A 12,582-nucleotide genomic window follows, 5' to 3' on the forward strand; every position below is an offset into this window, starting at 1 on the left:
GAGTTTCTGCCCAGATTCTGCTCTGATAACTCAGCTAAAAACCTCTGTATGCACAGTCTTGTAGAGTTTCTGCCCTGAAAATGCAGGAAAAATAGAACTTAGTGTGAACACACACTCATAGCTATTTTGAGTGATTTATTCCACTTCAGGGTTTAAAAAATGCCAGGTGAAAATAAAAGGGGATATTGCATCTTTGAAGCAGATCCTGATGGAATTTGCTCTAAAGTAGACACTGTAAATGAAAAGGCTGCAAAGAAAAAGCTTTAGAAAAAAACTCTTCAAAAACACTTCAAGAACTCTTAAAAAGTGCTTTAGGAGCCACTTTATAAAGCAAAAACTCTTTGAAATGCTCCCCATTGAAAGGGTGTTTTTGCTTTAAAAAGTCTTCTTTTTTGAATGCCTCAATAAATCTCCATCTGCATATATCCTAATACTGACACAAAAAAAATTCAGATATCATTCTTAAATTTGGCACAATTGAAAAAATAAATGAAAATCATGGCCAGAGATCTAATGCTATGTGGAGACAAAGACTTTAGAGCAGATTTGCTTTCGTAAAAAGTTTCCACTTGAAAAACTCATGTTTTTTGAATGGTTCCATAAAACTCCATTTGCACATAGAGTAATACTGACCTGAAAAAATTTATGAAATCATTTTTAAATTTGGTACAATTGAAAATATAAATAAATCATCATGCTTCTCTTTATATTTTTTTACCAAGCCTTATCTTACAATCATTGCTTGTATGGGTTGTAAGTTTTCATATGCATTTCAAGTTGATATTTTTCCCATGTCAATGTCAAATTGGTACCTAAAGAAAAATCTTTGTACGGTTTCTTTGCATTTCTCCCATGTAGCATAGTAAATGATCCTTAGGAGGTACTGAGCATACCCAAACCTCTAACAGACTAATCCCTACATTGCTTGAGAAATTGTTGCTTTTCAATGGCTTCATAGCTCAGAGGTTAGAGCACTGGTCTCGTAAACCAGGGGTCGTGAGTTCGACTCTCACTGAAGCCTTGCAAACTCTTTGTCTCTCATATAAAACTTGCTTATCCGTTTGGTACGTGATATAAAGTTGGTGCGATTCAATATTGACTTTATGTGAAGTTACGACATCCTTTTCAAAAGTTCTTGATAAGACCATGATCATATATGACATTCGGGTAACATGTTTGTCAAATTCCTTAATTATGCTACCTCTAGCAGAGCTTGAGGAGTCTAATGACCTTTTTTAATCAATTCTTGATGTGTGATTTTGTAATATAAAGAATTACATATTTTATTTAAGCAAGCAGTAGAATTCTATTCTTTGCCAGTCCATGCGATTTGATTTTTTTGCACATCAGATTGCCAATAAACAGGTTGTCAGTTATAGAACTGAAGCTTCAGAATGTTTGCAAGTCATGCTTTTGCATTGCAAGAGCAGTTGTTGGTTTGTTGGTGATGGGACATTATGTTAAGAGTGTGATTTCAACCTAAAAATGAATGGACTTGTGTTGTTAATGCAACTGAATGGCTATTGCACTGTTCGAAATAGAGATGAAAAGATGGGGCAAAGTTTCGCTGGCTTCATAGCTCAGTGGTTAGAGCACTGGTCTTGTAAACCAGTGGTCGTGAGTTCAATTCTCACTGGAGCCTTTGTGTTATTTTGAAACTGAATAGTTTGATACTTGAGCTTATCTATAAAAAATACCTGCTAAGGTGAAGGTTTATTATACTGAGAAAAAAATGTTCAGACTTAATAATTACATTACTTGGAGAGTTTTCATCCATTTCAGGTTTTCAAAAAAATGTTGTGACAAAGAAAAAAAATACTTGTTGCTTCTGTGAAGCCGATCCTGAGGAAAACTACTCCAAACTAGGCACATTCAAATCAAAAATCTGCAAAAAAGGCCTTAAGAGTGAAAATCTCATTGCAAACTCTGCAAAAAATCCCCAGGAAACATATCATGAACATAAAAACTCTTCCCAGAAGTACCTAATAAAGTGGTGTTTTCCTAAGTGGTTTCTGCTTGCAAAACTCATTGTTTTTAAATGCCTTAATAAAATTCCATCTGCAAATAACCTAAAGATTCACACTGAGGTTTTTTCAGGAACTTTTGATCAAAACTTTTCCAAACACCATTAGGAGTTCAAAAAACACAAGTTTTGTTTGAAGTGTTGGACTGCGCACACACTCAGTTTTTTAATGAATTTTTGGAACAGGAACTGGTATGTGCATATGACGGCTTTTAAACTCAGGACAACTTGATGAGTTTTTCACGCAGAAGACTTTTCAAGAAATTTAGGACATTTCTTCCCCTGAATCGTCTTTTGTGTCATCTTTTTGGTTGTTTCCTGGACAATTTTGAGACAGCTTTTTTGAAAGGTTTTCCCATTGTTTCGGTGAAGTCTTTTTTTTCTGGTACCATTTTTCACTCCATTTAAACATGAAGAAACAGTTAGCTCTTTTAAGCAAAATCAATGGCAAAACACTCAAAAAAAAGTCTTGTTGCAAGTCCAGGCATGTATTAAGCTTTTCCACTGATTTGTACTGTAAAATACACAGCATGCTCCTGGTGGAAAACGCTAAAAGAATGGACATGTGACTTCTTTTAACCGCTTGGCATTTTTAGAAACCTGAAGTGGTCAAAAGACATTAAATTTGGCACAATTGAAAAAATAAATGAAAATCATGGCCAGAGATCTAATGCTATGTGGAGACAAAGACTTTAGAGCAGATTTGCTTTCGTAAAAAGTTTCCACTTGAAAAACTCATGTTTTTTGAATGGTTCCATAAAACTCCATTTGCACATAGAGTAATACTGACCTGAAAAAATTTATGAAATCATTTTTAAATTTGGTACAATTGAAAATATAAATAAATCATCATGCTTCTCTTTATATTTTTTTACCAAGCCTTATCTTACAATCATTGCTTGTATGGGTTGTAAGTTTTCATATGCATTTCAAGTTGATATTTTTCCCATGTCAATGTCAAATTGGTACCTAAAGAAAAATCTTTGTACGGTTTCTTTGCATTTCTCCCATGTAGCATAGTAAATGATCCTTAGGAGGTACTGAGCATACCCAAACCTCTAACAGACTAATCCCTACATTGCTTGAGAAATTGTTGCTTTTCAATGGCTTCATAGCTCAGAGGTTAGAGCACTGGTCTCGTAAACCAGGGGTCGTGAGTTCGACTCTCACTGAAGCCTTACAAACTCTTTGTCTCTCATATAAAACTTGCTTATCTGTTTGGTACGTGATATAAAGTTGGTGCGATTCAATATTGACTTTATGTGAAGTTACGACATCCTTTTCAAAAGTTCTTGATAAGACCATGATCATATATGACATTCGGGTAACATGTTTGTCAAATTCCTTAATTATGCTACCTCTAGCAGAGCTTGAGGAGTCTAATGACCTTTTTTAATCAATTCTTGATGTGTGATTTTGTAATATAAAGAATTACATATTTTATTTAAGCAAGCAGTAGAATTCTCTTCTTTGCCAGTCCATGCGATTTGATTTTTTTGCACATCAGATTGCCAATAAACAGGTTGTCAGTTATAGAACTGAAGCTTCAGAATGTTTGCAAGTCATGCTTTTGCATTGCAAGAGCAGTTGTTGGTTTGTTGGTGATGGGACATTATGTTAAAGGTACCTTCACACATAACGATATTGTTAACGATATCGTTGCTATTTGTGACGTAGCAACGATATCGTTAATGAAATCGTTCTGTGTGACAGCGACCAACGATCAGGCCCCTGCTGGGAGATCGTTGGTCGCTGAACAAAGTCCAGAACTTTATTTCGTCGCTGGACTCCCTGGAGACATCGCTGGATCGGCGTGTGTGACACCGATCCAGCGATGTCTTCACTGGTAACCAGGGTAAACATCGGGTAACTAAGCGCAGGGCTGCGCTTAGTAACCCGATGTTTACCCTGGTTACCATGCTAAAAGTAAAAAAAAACAAACACTAGATACTTACCTACAGCCGTCTGTCCTCCAGCGCTGTGCTCTGCTCTCCTCCTGTACTGTCTGTGAGCCGGAAAGCAGAGCGGTGACGTCACCGCTCTGCTTTCCGGCTCACAGCCAGTACAGGAGGAGAGCAGAGAAGCAGAGCGCAGCGCTGGAGGACAGACGGCTGTAGGTAAGTATCTAGTGTTTGTTTTTTTTTTACTTTTAGCATGGTATCCAGGGTAAACATCGGGTTACTAAGCGCGGCCCTGCGCTTAGTTACCCGATGTTTACCCTGTTTACCGGCATCGTTGGTCGCTGGAGAGCTGTCTGTGTGACAGCTCTCCAGCGACCAAACAGCGACGCTGCAGCGATCCGGATCGTTGTCGGTATCGCTGCAGCGTCGCTTAATGTGAAGGGGCCTTAAGAGTGTGATTTCAACCTAAAAATGAATGGACTTGTGTTGTTAATGCAACTGAATGGCTATTGCACTGTTCAAAATAGAGATCAAAAGATGGGGCAATGTTTCGCTGGCTTCATAGCTCAGTGGTTAGAGCACTGGTCTTGTAAACCAGGGGTCGTGAGTTCAATTCTCACTGGAGCCTTTGTGTTATTTTGAAACTGAATAGTTTGATACTTGAGCTTATCTATAAAAAATACCTGCTAAGGTGAAGGTTTATTATACTGAGAAAAAAATGTTCAGATGTAATAATTCCATTACTTGGATAGTTTTCATCCATTTCAGGTTTTCAAAAAAACGTTGCGGCAAAGAAAAAAAAAACTTGTTGTTTCTGTGAAGCCGATCCTGAGGAAAACTACTCCAAACTAGGCACATTCAAATCAAAAATCTGCAAAAAAAGGCCTTAAGAGTGAAAATCTCATTGCAAACTCTGCAAAAAATCCCCAGGAAACACATCATGAACATAAAAACTCTTCCCAGAAGTACCTAATAAAGTGGTGTTTTCCTAAGTGGTTTCTGCTTGCAAAACTCATTGTTTTTAAATGCCTTAATAAAATTCCATCTGCAAATAACCTAAAGATTCACACTGAGGTTTTTTCAGGAACTTTTGATCAAAACTTTTCCAAACACCATTAGGAGTTCAAAAAACACAAGTTTTGTTTGAAGTGTTGGACTGCGCACACACTCAGTTTTTTAATGAATTTTTGGAACAGGAACTGGTATGTGCATATGACGGCTTTTAAACTCAGGACAACTTGATGAGTTTTTCACGCAGAAGACTTTTCAAGAAATTTAGGACATTTCTTCCCCTGAATCGTCTTTTGTGTCATCTTTTTGGTTGTTTCCTGGACAATTTTGAGACAGCTTTTTTGAAAGGTTTTCCCATTGTTTCGGTGAAGTCTTTTTTTCTGGTACCATTTTTCACTCCATTTAAACATGAAGAAACAGTTAGCTCTTTTAAGCAAAATCAATGGCAAAACACTCAAAAAAAAGTCTTGTTGCAAGTCCAGGCATGTATTAAGCTTTTCCACTGATTTGTACTGTAAAATACACAGCATGCTCCTGGTGGAAAACGCTAAAAGAATGGACATGTGACTTCTTTTAACCGCTTGGCATTTTTAGAAACCTGAAGTGGTCAAAAGACATTTAAAAACCTCAACATAGACAGAGCAAGTCAGTTTTACATATAATTTCTTATGTTCATTCTTTTGAGCAATGTTTGATAGGGTTTTCAAATGATTCCAGTGGTGGAAGCCGCCTGAAAAAAGATGTCATGTGCATATAGCCACCTAGTTGAAACTGAGTGGAAACTCTACAAATGCACCTGCAAATCTCATAGCTCCTTAAAAATTTGGAGTTTCTGCCCAGATTCTGCTCTGATAACTCAGCTAAAAACCTCTGTATGCACAGTCTTGTAGAGTTTCTGCCCTGAAAATGCAGGAAAAATAGAACTTAGTGTGAACACACACTCATAGCTATTTTGAGTGATTTATTCCACTTCAGGGTTTAAAAAATGCCAGGTGAAAATAAAAGGGGATATTGCATCTTTGAAGCAGATCCTGATGGAATTTGCTCTAAAGTAGACACTGTAAATCAAAAGGCTGCAAAGAAAAAGCTTTAGAAAAAAACTCTTCAAAAACACTTCAAGAACTCTTAAAAAGTGCTTTAGGAGCCACTTTATAAAGCTAAAACTCCTTTAAATGCTCCCCATTGAAAGGGTGTTTTTGCTTTAAAAAGTCTTCTTTTTTGAATGCCTCAATAAATCTCCATCTGCATATATCCTAATACTGACACAAAAAAAATTCAGATATCATTCTTAAATTTGGCACAATTGAAAAAATAAATGAAAATCATGGCCAGAGATCTAATGCTATGTGGAGACAAAGACTTTAGAGCAGATTTGCTTTCGTAAAAAGTTTCCACTTGAAAAACTCATGTTTTTTGAATGGTTCCATAAAACTCCATTTGCACATAGAGTAATACTGACCTGAAAAAATTTATGAAATCATTTTTAAATTTGGTACAATTGAAAATATAAATAAATCATCATGCTTCTCTTTATATTTTTTTACCAAGCCTTATCTTACAATCATTGCTTGTATGGGTTGTAAGTTTTCATATGCATTTCAAGTTGATATTTTTCCCATGTCAATGTCAAATTGGTACCTAAAGAAAAATCTTTGTACGGTTTCTTTGCATTTCTCCCATGTAGCATAGTAAATGATCCTTAGGAGGTACTGAGCATACCCAAACCTCTAACAGACTAATCCCTACATTGCTTGAGAAATTGTTGCTTTTCAATGGCTTCATACCTCAGAGGTTAGAGCACTGGTCTCGTAAACCAGGGGTCGTGAGTTCGACTCTCACTGAAGCCTTGCAAACTCTTTGTCTCTCATATAAAACTTGCTTATCTGTTTGGTACGTGATATAAAGTTGGTGCGATTCAATATTGACTTTATGTGAAGTTACGACATCCTTTTCAAAAGGACATTCGGGTAACATGTTTGTCAAATTCCTTAATTATGCTACCTCTAGCAGAGCTTGAGGAGTCTAATGACCTTTTTTAATCAATTCTTGATGTGTGATTTTGTAATATAAAGAATTACATATTTTATTTAAGCAAGCAGTAGAATTCTATTCTTTGCCAGTCCATGCGATTTGATTTTTTTGCACATCAGATTGCCAATAAACAGGTTGTCAGTTATAGAACTGAAGCTTCAGAATGTTTGCAAGTCATGCTTTTGCATTGCAAGAGCAGTTGTTGGTTTGTTGGTGATGGGACATTATGTTAAGAGTGTGATTTCAACCTAAAAATGAATGGACTTGTGTTGTTAATGCAACTGAATGGCTATTGCACTGTTCGAAATAGAGATGAAAAGATGGGGCAAAGTTTCGCTGGCTTCATAGCTCAGTGGTTAGAGCACTGGTCTTGTAAACCAGTGGTCGTGAGTTCAATTCTCACTGGAGCCTTTGTGTTATTTTGAAACTGAATAGTTTGATACTTGAGCTTATCTATAAAAAATACCTGCTAAGGTGAAGGTTTATTATACTGAGAAAAAAATGTTCAGACTTAATAATTACATTACTTGGAGAGTTTTCATCCATTTCAGGTTTTCAAAAAAATGTTGTGACAAAGAAAAAAAATACTTGTTGCTTCTGTGAAGCCGATCCTGAGGAAAACTACTCCAAACTAGGCACATTCAAATCAAAAATCTGCAAAAAAGGCCTTAAGAGTGAAAATCTCATTGCAAACTCTGCAAAAAATCCCCAGGAAACATATCATGAACATAAAAACTCTTCCCAGAAGTACCTAATAAAGTGGTGTTTTCCTAAGTGGTTTCTGCTTGCAAAACTCATTGTTTTTAAATGCCTTAATAAAATTCCATCTGCAAATAACCTAAAGATTCACACTGAGGTTTTTTCAGGAACTTTTGATCAAAACTTTTCCAAACACCATTAGGAGTTCAAAAAACACAAGTTTTGTTTGAAGTGTTGGACTGCGCACACACTCAGTTTTTTAATGAATTTTTGGAACAGGAACTGGTATGTGCATATGACGGCTTTTAAACTCAGGACAACTTGATGAGTTTTTCACGCAGAAGACTTTTCAAGAAATTTAGGACATTTCTTCCCCTGAATCGTCTTTTGTGTCATCTTTTTGGTTGTTTCCTGGACAATTTTGAGACAGCTTTTTTGAAAGGTTTTCCCATTGTTTCGGTGAAGTCTTTTTTTTCTGGTACCATTTTTCACTCCATTTAAACATGAAGAAACAGTTAGCTCTTTTAAGCAAAATCAATGGCAAAACACTCAAAAAAAAGTCTTGTTGCAAGTCCAGGCATGTATTAAGCTTTTCCACTGATTTGTACTGTAAAATACACAGCATGCTCCTGGTGGAAAACGCTAAAAGAATGGACATGTGACTTCTTTTAACCGCTTGGCATTTTTAGAAACCTGAAGTGGTCAAAAGACATTAAATTTGGCACAATTGAAAAAATAAATGAAAATCATGGCCAGAGATCTAATGCTATGTGGAGACAAAGACTTTAGAGCAGATTTGCTTTCGTAAAAAGTTTCCACTTGAAAAACTCATGTTTTTTGAATGGTTCCATAAAACTCCATTTGCACATAGAGTAATACTGACCTGAAAAAATTTATGAAATCATTTTTAAATTTGGTACAATTGAAAATATAAATAAATCATCATGCTTCTCTTTATATTTTTTTACCAAGCCTTATCTTACAATCATTGCTTGTATGGGTTGTAAGTTTTCATATGCATTTCAAGTTGATATTTTTCCCATGTCAATGTCAAATTGGTACCTAAAGAAAAATCTTTGTACGGTTTCTTTGCATTTCTCCCATGTAGCATAGTAAATGATCCTTAGGAGGTACTGAGCATACCCAAACCTCTAACAGACTAATCCCTACATTGCTTGAGAAATTGTTGCTTTTCAATGGCTTCATAGCTCAGAGGTTAGAGCACTGGTCTCGTAAACCAGGGGTCGTGAGTTCGACTCTCACTGAAGCCTTACAAACTCTTTGTCTCTCATATAAAACTTGCTTATCTGTTTGGTACGTGATATAAAGTTGGTGCGATTCAATATTGACTTTATGTGAAGTTACGACATCCTTTTCAAAAGTTCTTGATAAGACCATGATCATATATGACATTCGGGTAACATGTTTGTCAAATTCCTTAATTATGCTACCTCTAGCAGAGCTTGAGGAGTCTAATGACCTTTTTTAATCAATTCTTGATGTGTGATTTTGTAATATAAAGAATTACATATTTTATTTAAGCAAGCAGTAGAATTCTCTTCTTTGCCAGTCCATGCGATTTGATTTTTTTGCACATCAGATTGCCAATAAACAGGTTGTCAGTTATAGAACTGAAGCTTCAGAATGTTTGCAAGTCATGCTTTTGCATTGCAAGAGCAGTTGTTGGTTTGTTGGTGATGGGACATTATGTTAAAGGTACCTTCACACATAACGATATTGTTAACGATATCGTTGCTATTTGTGACGTAGCAACGATATCGTTAATGAAATCGTTCTGTGTGACAGCGACCAACGATCAGGCCCCTGCTGGGAGATCGTTGGTCGCTGAACAAAGTCCAGAACTTTATTTCGTCGCTGGACTCCCTGGAGACATCGCTGGATCGGCGTGTGTGACACCGATCCAGCGATGTCTTCACTGGTAACCAGGGTAAACATCGGGTAACTAAGCGCAGGGCTGCGCTTAGTAACCCGATGTTTACCCTGGTTACCATGCTAAAAGTAAAAAAAAACAAACACTAGATACTTACCTACAGCCGTCTGTCCTCCAGCGCTGTGCTCTGCTCTCCTCCTGTACTGTCTGTGAGCCGGAAAGCAGAGCGGTGACGTCACCGCTCTGCTTTCCGGCTCACAGCCAGTACAGGAGGAGAGCAGAGAAGCAGAGCGCAGCGCTGGAGGACAGACGGCTGTAGGTAAGTATCTAGTGTTTGTTTTTTTTTTACTTTTAGCATGGTATCCAGGGTAAACATCGGGTTACTAAGCGCGGCCCTGCGCTTAGTTACCCGATGTTTACCCTGTTTACCGGCATCGTTGGTCGCTGGAGAGCTGTCTGTGTGACAGCTCTCCAGCGACCAAACAGCGACGCTGCAGCGATCCGGATCGTTGTCGGTATCGCTGCAGCGTCGCTTAATGTGAAGGGGCCTTAAGAGTGTGATTTCAACCTAAAAATGAATGGACTTGTGTTGTTAATGCAACTGAATGGCTATTGCACTGTTCAAAATAGAGATCAAAAGATGGGGCAATGTTTCGCTGGCTTCATAGCTCAGTGGTTAGAGCACTGGTCTTGTAAACCAGGGGTCGTGAGTTCAATTCTCACTGGAGCCTTTGTGTTATTTTGAAACTGAATAGTTTGATACTTGAGCTTATCTATAAAAAATACCTGCTAAGGTGAAGGTTTATTATACTGAGAAAAAAATGTTCAGATGTAATAATTCCATTACTTGGATAGTTTTCATCCATTTCAGGTTTTCAAAAAAACGTTGCGGCAAAGAAAAAAAAAACTTGTTGTTTCTGTGAAGCCGATCCTGAGGAAAACTACTCCAAACTAGGCACATTCAAATCAAAAATCTGCAAAAAAAGGCCTTAAGAGTGAAAATCTCATTGCAAACTCTGCAAAAAATCCCCAGGAAACACATCATGAACATAAAAACTCTTCCCAGAAGTACCTAATAAAGTGGTGTTTTCCTAAGTGGTTTCTGCTTGCAAAACTCATTGTTTTTAAATGCCTTAATAAAATTCCATCTGCAAATAACCTAAAGATTCACACTGAGGTTTTTTCAGGAACTTTTGATCAAAACTTTTCCAAACACCATTAGGAGTTCAAAAAACACAAGTTTTGTTTGAAGTGTTGGACTGCGCACACACTCAGTTTTTTAATGAATTTTTGGAACAGGAACTGGTATGTGCATATGACGGCTTTTAAACTCAGGACAACTTGATGAGTTTTTCACGCAGAAGACTTTTCAAGAAATTTAGGACATTTCTTCCCCTGAATCGTCTTTTGTGTCATCTTTTTGGTTGTTTCCTGGACAATTTTGAGACAGCTTTTTTGAAAGGTTTTCCCATTGTTTCGGTGAAGTCTTTTTTTCTGGTACCATTTTTCACTCCATTTAAACATGAAGAAACAGTTAGCTCTTTTAAGCAAAATCAATGGCAAAACACTCAAAAAAAAGTCTTGTTGCAAGTCCAGGCATGTATTAAGCTTTTCCACTGATTTGTACTGTAAAATACACAGCATGCTCCTGGTGGAAAACGCTAAAAGAATGGACATGTGACTTCTTTTAACCGCTTGGCATTTTTAGAAACCTGAAGTGGTCAAAAGACATTTAAAAACCTCAACATAGACAGAGCAAGTCAGTTTTACATATAATTTCTTATGTTCATTCTTTTGAGCAATGTTTGATAGGGTTTTCAAATGATTCCAGTGGTGGAAGCCGCCTGAAAAAAGATGTCATGTGCATATAGCCACCTAGTTGAAACTGAGTGGAAACTCTACAAATGCACCTGCAAATCTCATAGCTCCTTAAAAATTTGGAGTTTCTGCCCAGATTCTGCTCTGATAACTCAGCTAAAAACCTCTGTATGCACAGTCTTGTAGAGTTTCTGCCCTGAAAATGCAGGAAAAATAGAACTTAGTGTGAACACACACTCATAGCTATTTTGAGTGATTTATTCCACTTCAGGGTTTAAAAAATGCCAGGTGAAAATAAAAGGGGATATTGCATCTTTGAAGCAGATCCTGATGGAATTTGCTCTAAAGTAGACACTGTAAATCAAAAGGCTGCAAAGAAAAAGCTTTAGAAAAAAACTCTTCAAAAACACTTCAAGAACTCTTAAAAAGTGCTTTAGGAGCCACTTTATAAAGCTAAAACTCCTTTAAATGCTCCCCATTGAAAGGGTGTTTTTGCTTTAAAAAGTCTTCTTTTTTGAATGCCTCAATAAATCTCCATCTGCATATATCCTAATACTGACACAAAAAAAATTCAGATATCATTCTTAAATTTGGCACAATTGAAAAAATAAATGAAAATCATGGCCAGAGATCTAATGCTATGTGGAGACAAAGACTTTAGAGCAGATTTGCTTTCGTAAAAAGTTTCCACTTGAAAAACTCATGTTTTTTGAATGGTTCCATAAAACTCCATTTGCACATAGAATAATACTGACCTGAAAAAATTTATGAAATCATTTTTAAATTTGGTACAATTGAAAATATAAATAAATCATCATGCTTCTCTTTACATTTTTTTTTACCAAGCCTTATCTTACAATCATTGCTTGTATGGGTTGTAAGTTTTCATATGCATTTCAAGTTGATATTTTTCCCATGTCAATGTCAAATTGGTACCTAAAGAATAATCTTTGTACAGTTTCTTTGCATTTCTCCCATGTAGCATAGTAAATAGTACTATAGTACAAAGGAGGGCAACAAAATTAATAAAGGGGATGGGAGAACTACAATACCCAGATAGATTAGCGAAATTAGGATTATTTAGTCTAGAAAAAAGACGACTGAGGGGCGATCTAATAACCATGTATAAGTATATAAGGGGACAATACAAATATCTCGCTGAGGATCTGTTTATACCAAGGAAGGTGACGGGCACAAGGGTGCATTCT

At 36.7% G+C, this 12,582-nt stretch overlaps 8 non-coding genes across 8 annotated transcripts; all 8 read left to right on the plus strand.

The window, feature by feature from the left end:
• The first annotated feature begins 948 nt into the window (after nt 1–948).
• On the plus strand, nt 949–1,021 carry TRNAT-CGU (transfer RNA threonine (anticodon CGU)). Its single transcript has one exon. It is a non-coding gene; the product is annotated as a tRNA-Thr (tRNA).
• A 548-nt stretch (nt 1,022–1,569) lies between these two features.
• On the plus strand, nt 1,570–1,642 carry TRNAT-UGU (transfer RNA threonine (anticodon UGU)). Its single transcript has one exon. It is a non-coding gene; the product is annotated as a tRNA-Thr (tRNA).
• Nucleotides 1,643–3,128: 1,486 nt separating this feature from the next.
• On the plus strand, nt 3,129–3,201 carry TRNAT-CGU (transfer RNA threonine (anticodon CGU)). Its single transcript has one exon. It is a non-coding gene; the product is annotated as a tRNA-Thr (tRNA).
• A 1,278-nt stretch (nt 3,202–4,479) lies between these two features.
• On the plus strand, nt 4,480–4,552 carry TRNAT-UGU (transfer RNA threonine (anticodon UGU)). The gene has a single exon. It is a non-coding gene; the product is annotated as a tRNA-Thr (tRNA).
• A 2,157-nt stretch (nt 4,553–6,709) lies between these two features.
• Nucleotides 6,710–6,782, plus strand: TRNAT-CGU (transfer RNA threonine (anticodon CGU)). The gene has a single exon. It is a non-coding gene; the product is annotated as a tRNA-Thr (tRNA).
• Nucleotides 6,783–7,304: 522 nt separating this feature from the next.
• On the plus strand, nt 7,305–7,377 carry TRNAT-UGU (transfer RNA threonine (anticodon UGU)). The gene has a single exon. It is a non-coding gene; the product is annotated as a tRNA-Thr (tRNA).
• A 1,486-nt stretch (nt 7,378–8,863) lies between these two features.
• TRNAT-CGU (transfer RNA threonine (anticodon CGU)) lies at nt 8,864–8,936 on the plus strand. The gene has a single exon. It is a non-coding gene; the product is annotated as a tRNA-Thr (tRNA).
• Nucleotides 8,937–10,214: 1,278 nt separating this feature from the next.
• Nucleotides 10,215–10,287, plus strand: TRNAT-UGU (transfer RNA threonine (anticodon UGU)). The gene has a single exon. It is a non-coding gene; the product is annotated as a tRNA-Thr (tRNA).
• Nucleotides 10,288–12,582: the final 2,295 nt, after the last annotated feature.

The sequence above is a fragment of the Ranitomeya imitator genome, chromosome 1 (assembly GCF_032444005.1).
Source record: "Ranitomeya imitator isolate aRanImi1 chromosome 1, aRanImi1.pri, whole genome shotgun sequence".
NCBI lineage: Eukaryota > Metazoa > Chordata > Amphibia > Anura > Dendrobatidae > Ranitomeya > Ranitomeya imitator.